Source organism: Colobus angolensis, unplaced genomic scaffold (assembly GCF_000951035.1).
Source record: "Colobus angolensis palliatus isolate OR3802 unplaced genomic scaffold, Cang.pa_1.0 Scaffold11, whole genome shotgun sequence".
Taxonomy (NCBI): domain Eukaryota; kingdom Metazoa; phylum Chordata; class Mammalia; order Primates; family Cercopithecidae; genus Colobus; species Colobus angolensis.
In genome coordinates, this window is record NW_012112030.1 from 5,056,865 (window position 1) to 5,063,480 (window position 6,616).

Genomic DNA, 6,616 nt, shown 5'->3' on the forward strand with positions numbered 1-6,616 from the left:
GAGTTGATGGGTGCAGCACACCAACATGGCACAAGTATATGTATGTAACAAACCTGCACGTTATGCACATGTACCCTAGAACTTAAAGTATAATCAAAAAAAAAGAAAAAAAAAGAATAGCTCCAAATACCAAAAAAAATTTAAAAAAATAAAAAAATAAAAACTTGGTATCTTAATGTTATTTTGTCAACTACAGTCCAACTGTGCATAAATATCTGAAATTCACATATTACCTGCTTGTAAAATAATAACAAATAATTATGAAATTTACAGGATAACTTGTTGGAAATAGTTATTGATGATTTATGAAAATAAAATTTGAAAACAAGGCATCATTTGCATTATTTTGGGTAAGATTTAGAAACAAATAACCTTAACTTGCAGAAATTATCTTAAAATTTCTTTCTCTGTTCTCTGGAATATAGATCTTTGAAATCAGTTCTAGTTTTTTGGTAAATAGAAATATTTGAGGTACTCTTTCTCTTCAGTGAATAGAATGTTGTCATAAACGCAACCTCATAAGCTCATTTGTCACATTACAACTTTACATATTAATATAAATAAAATTCATTCACAGTGTGGGTGTAGGCATTTAATAAAGGAAATCCAATTTCATACTTAAACTTGGGATTAGTCACAGTTTTATTTTTTCCTTTTGTTTCTTAATTGACAAATTGTAACTACATATTCATAAAGTACGTAGTGATATTTTGATATATATGATGTACAATAATTCTATTAGGGATTAGGGTAATTAGCATATCTATCATCTCAAACATTTATCATTTCTTTATGTTGGAAACATTTAATATCCTCTTCCTAGATTTTTGAAACTATATTACATATTATTTTTAACTGTAGTAATCATACAGTGCAATGGAATGCTAGGAGGTATTCCACCTATCTCCTGCACAATGGAGAAACAGAAAATGTTTTTTTTTGTTTTTCTTTTTTTCCCATCACATCATCAGGCTGAAAATTTTCTAAACTTTATGCTCTGTTTCCCTTTCAAAACTGAATATTTTAACAGCACGCAAGTCACCTCTTGACTGCTTCAATGCTTAGAAGTTTCTTCTGCCAGATACCCTAAATCATCTCCCTCAAGTTGGAAGTTCCACAAATCTCTAGGTTGCAATAAGTCTACATGGTTTCCAGGGGGTGAAGCCTGAACCCAGCTGGCAGCACACAAAGCCTAAAATATCTTCTTTCCTGGTACCACCCTGTGCCACTGAACTCAGGGGGTGAGATGAGTGACTGCACAACCACATTCAACAGAGGAGGTACAACTGGGCAGAGACAACATCACAACCAGAGAAGACTACACAATCATTCAAGAGGATGCTGAGATAAAGTACAGTTACCTACTCTCCATTATTCTTTGCTGAGAAAGGCAAGGGTGTGACATCAGCAGAAAATTATGTTTATTCTTAAAAAAATCCCAATAGGATGGGGTTGATGGTCATTCAAGCAGTAGAATGAGATAAAAATCTGCATTAGTTAAAAATCTTTGTGCATAAGGAAAAGAACAGCAATGGCAAGGGAGAAAAGAGAGCATTCTCTTTTTCTTAAGTAAGACAGGAAACTGCATTATTTTCCTTGCTGTAGTGGCAGCAGACTCATTGGTTTTCATAAAACATAATTTCCGCAATGCAGTCTATTGACAAGGCTGCTCCATCATGGGAGGACAGACATGAGGCCAAGTGTTCATGACAGAACTAGGTCTTCTCTCAAAGCCTCTAATGTGGCTATTTCTCATGAGGAACCCGACACTGTATGACACTTCAGTTAAAGCTTCTGAAATATTGCAATGGCATAATTGACAGGTCTTTTGGTGTGATGACTTTCTCGTACATGTAAACTCTTTGAGAAAAGTTGGAGATAAAAGGACAGGGGAGAGTTTGGTTTAGAGCCACAGTGTTCCAGATGCCAGCCACGGATCTCTCTGCCCTGTGTCACTACATGTTCTTTTCTGAGAAACATTCAGTCGCTGAGTGTTACACACTGTGGTTTAAGGAAATGATCCACTCACCACCATCCACCCTCTCTCATCTTCTGTGTGAAGCTTCCAACAGCAGAGGCTGAAGACAGAAAGGCTGTCTCTGTTTCCTTGCACCAGGTACGTTACTTGGTGACCTGGTGAATGGTACGAGCAAGGTAGCCCACATTGCCAGAGGTGACCCCTGCCACAGAGATGCGGCCCTCCTTTGTCATATAGATGGAGAACTCTTTGGTCAGCTGATCCACCTGTTCAGGCTTTAGCTCTGTGAAACAAAACATGCCAATTTGGGCAGTGATGTGTGGCCAGTTGTGGGTGGAACTCTCCTTCTTGAGGTTGGAGACCAGCTGAGTCCACATGCTAATGATGTGGTTGGCCATGCCTTTCACTTCTTGCAACCATTGTTTTCACAAATCAGGGGTGTTAAGAATGGTAGAAGCAATCTGGGCCCATGGTGGGGATGGTTGGAATGCATGAGGTGGCTCAAGATCTTCAACTGTGACTCTACCCTTTTGGTTTCATCTCATCTTTGCATACCACAGTGAAGGCTCCTACACACTCACCATATAAGCCCATGTTCTTGGCATATGATCGGCAGAGACAAACATTAATGCCCTGTTTGATGAAGTGGCACACAGTCCAGGCATCCTTATCACCATCACCAATGGTAAAGCCTTGGTAGGCCATGTCAAAGAACGCAAAGAGATTCTTCTTCTTTACCAGTGTTGGCATTTCCTTCCACTGTTCTGGATGTGGGTCCACTCCTGTGGAATTGTGGGTGCAGGCATACAGAAGAAGAACATTTTGCTCTGGTATTTTTGAAAGGTCCTTCACAGCACCTGTGAAGTCAAAACCGCAAGTCTTGGGGTCATAAAACCGATAACCTTGTAGCTGCATGCCAGTGTCCCTGAAGACGGGTGTGTGATTTCCCCAGCTTGGTTTAGGCAGAAAGACATCTCAAATGACCTTAAAAAATCTTTGCAGAAAACTGGCTCCAATCCTTAAGGCTCCAGTTCCAGTGACAAACTGGCCACTTTTCAAGACTTCACTGTTCTCACCAAGAGCTAGCTCAGCAGATGCCTTGCAAAATTCAGCCAGTCCCCCAACGGGCAGGTATTCCTTGTCCAAACTTTTTGTGGTAATCTGGACCTTTGCCTTGCGGACACTAGGCAGCACATAAGGCTTTCCGTTATCATCCCGGTAGGCATCAACTCCCAGATTCATCTTTTTGTTATTGCTGTCCCTCTTAAAGGCTTCAATGACTCCCAGAAAGATATCTGGAGGTCCCATTTCTACATGGGTCCATCAGGAGCTGTCTCTGGCTGAGGCCGCGGCAGCGAGGCCCAGGTGGAAGGTGGCGGGTGATCCCGGAGAGGACGCGGATGGAGTGCAGCAGGGCCATGGTGGACAGTAGGAGGGCAGTGAGCAGCTGCAGGACTGAGCAGACGACTCTCTGTAGAGTTTTAATTGTGAGAGAGCATTTGTGAGGTTGATCTTAAGCTGTAGCCAATCTGGTCTGCTTTGCATGTCTTTCTGTATGGTCCATAGCAAATTTGCTGAGGACCTCCATCTTGTTTAACATCCTTGGGAGCAAGACCTGTAACCACTTGGCAAGGTTTTGCATAGCCTCTGTGTAGCTTGGATTCAATCCTGGCTTAGGGAATGAGTCTTGTCTGGTTTGATATCTGCATGACCTTTTGCTATTTGTTGATTCCATTTCTCTCCACGAACTGCCTTGGATTTTCCTTTCTCTGAGCGTTTAGCAGAGTTTGAAAGTCAGAAATACTGGCCACTTGGTGTGGCTAAATTCAGATAATAAGGGAGTTAACAGGATTTTCTTAAGGAGTGCTCAGCTTAACTAAAAGTGGATATCTGAGTTAGGGTCATATTTAAAAGGCTTTTAGGTTTCCCTTTTCTTGGACCTTGTTTTGCTGGAAAAATGTTTTTCTTGGTCAACTGAATTATTTTTTCTGCATTTTGCTTTGCCACTTTTAATGTGTGCATGAGAGGGGAGAGACCTCTGTTTTTCTCATGGACCCCAGAAATTAAAAGCACCCAGAGGCCAATAAGCCAATTAGGAGACTGGCAAATGAAAGATCTTATGGGGATTGGATTATCTTTTACCTGTCTGTGTAATTATATATGTGTTGTGTGTGTGATGTTCATATAAAAAAGAGCTCTAATTAATTTTGCCTAAAGGAAGACAAGCACTTGGATCAAATATTTTATAAAAGAGAAGATAAAAAGCTGTGGTACCTTTCAATTCATGTAACTTTGATCTTGGAGAAATAAAAACAGCCTTAAAGATTATTGGTAAAAAGCAGATGTCATCAGAATGTAAATAGGTGGACTACATTATACAGGTCAGATACTAGGTTGGCTAAATATTTTAAGGTCATAAACTGCTTTTTTGGTTTTTGAGAACTTTTCAATTTGCTGACTTCACAACTGGTAAGGCCTGGGGACATATGGAACTAAACACGCCCTTAATTATGCTGGAAGGAGTCAAACGTTGGCTGCACCTAGCACATAATCAAAACAACTTACCAGGTTTTACGTTAAAGTTAAAAATTGCTAAAAGTTACCATTATGGCATGCAATTGAGACTATTGGAAATAGATTTACATGCAAGGTGTGTAAGAACAGTGAAATGTGTTTTAATAAAAGATTATAAGAAATCATAAAAATGTAAACTCTGCCCTACTCACCCTACAATGTGTCCTCATGCCTAATTTATCTTAGTCATGTGACAAGAACCTGGATTTGCCTATAACATAGAGATTTTTCACTTTCTTGGTTAAATTTATTCCTAGATTTTTTTTGTGTGTAGCTATTGCAGATGGGATTGCCTTCTTGATTTTGCTTTCAGCTAGTATATTGTGTGTGTATATAAATATTACAGATTTTTTCTGTCTTAATTTTGTATCTTGCAAATTTACTAAGTTCTTGTATCTCTTCTGAGAGTTTTTGGTGGACTTTCCAGTTTTCTATATATAAGATTATGTCATCAGAAAACAGGAACATTTGACTTCCTCCTTTCTCCATTTAGAAATACAGAAAATTTAGATTTTTTTCTGTATTTTTTTCCTCTTGTCTAATTGCTTGGGCTGGGCTTCTAGTACTATGCTGAATAAGAGTGATGAGAGTAGCCATCCATGTTTTGTTCCAGATCTTTGGGGAAAAACTTTCATCTGTCATAACCAAAATAGATCTGAGGAATGAGCATTCCTTCCCTTGGGAACAGCAGGAGCAAAGGGTCTAAGGAAGGAGAACCTGGCATGTGCTAGGAATGGAAAGAAGTTCTTGTGGATCTAATGTGATCAACATGGCAGTGGAGGCAGAAGTGAAGAAGGATGAGTGGTGAAGTTTGAGGCTGAGGACATATAAAGATGCTAGATTGTATTGAATCTTGTAAAACAGTGAGAAGGATTTGAGTATCATTTTTTCGCTAACTGCAATGAAGAACTGTTGAAGGACTTCAAGCAGAGAAAAGATACTTTTACATTTTAATATTTTAGAAGATAACTCTGACTGCTAGGTGGAATAGGTTTGCAGAAGGGTAACTGTGGAAGTGACAATGAGATCTCTTAATCTACATGTCTGTACCTGTGTAAATAGAGAAGTGAAGTGAGCCAAGAATAAAATCTTAATTTCACATTTAGAGGAAAACACAGGAAAAGTCAGCAAATGAGACACTGTGGTCCTTGAAGTAGGAAGAACAGTAGAATAATGTATTTTAGGAAGATATAAGGGAAAAACATTGAATAGGGGCTACTTTATCTATAGGATTACTTTTCAGTGGTTTCAGGTGTAGAGGAAAAATATCCATATTCCTCAATTACACTTATTCTTTTCTAATAATGAGCCATAAAGAATGCCAGTAGTATGCAAGTAGCTAATACAATAACCTTACTGTATTTGCATCTCAATAGGCTATTCTCAAAGAAAAATTGCATTGGAGAAAGTTAAATAGGCAAAGAAGACTTTATTCAAAATTCCTGCAATAGGTGTCAAGCCTGTTCCAATAGGAAAGAGAGACTGTATTCAAATCTGTTGAACAAAAGACAGGAGAGTTTGCAAAGGCTGGAGTATGCTAGCGAAAAAGTTCTGGAGAATATTAGTGGCAATGTGGGTCAACATGATTAGACCATCTGTATTTGCTAACTGGCACATATGGAAGTTAGAGTACTACCCTCCCACACAGATGGGAAGATAAGGGAACTATTTTTCTTGATGATTATTTTTCAAAGAAATGGCTCCCAGCTCTCTGAGAAAGCTATTTCTGGGTTGCAAAAGTGATAAAAGGCTTGAGAAAAATTTAAATCTCAAATAAGAAGAGAAAGAATTTATAGCGGGAAGTTTTCTAAAGTAAACAATCTAAGAAAAGAGAAGTAAAGGAGCAATAAGTCCAGAAGAAATCTGTCTAAAGTTTAGTAAAGTTGAAGGGAACATCAAGGCAGTCCTGTTCATCCTATACATGTATAAAATATTGTTCAGAGGTACCTTGATATTAACTCACCCTCAAAATTCTTGCAAAACACATAACAGAATATTTTATTTACGTTTGCAAAGTCTAAGCAATATGGATAACATTTTGTGTTGAAAGCAGCTAAAAGGCTC

At 38.6% G+C, this 6,616-nt stretch overlaps 1 pseudogene; it reads right to left on the minus strand.

Annotated features, from left to right (window-relative positions):
• The window catches only part of LOC105519737, a 19,274-nt pseudogene extending 15,876 nt beyond the window's left edge, over nucleotides 1-3,398 (minus strand).
• Nucleotides 3,399-6,616: the final 3,218 nt, after the last annotated feature.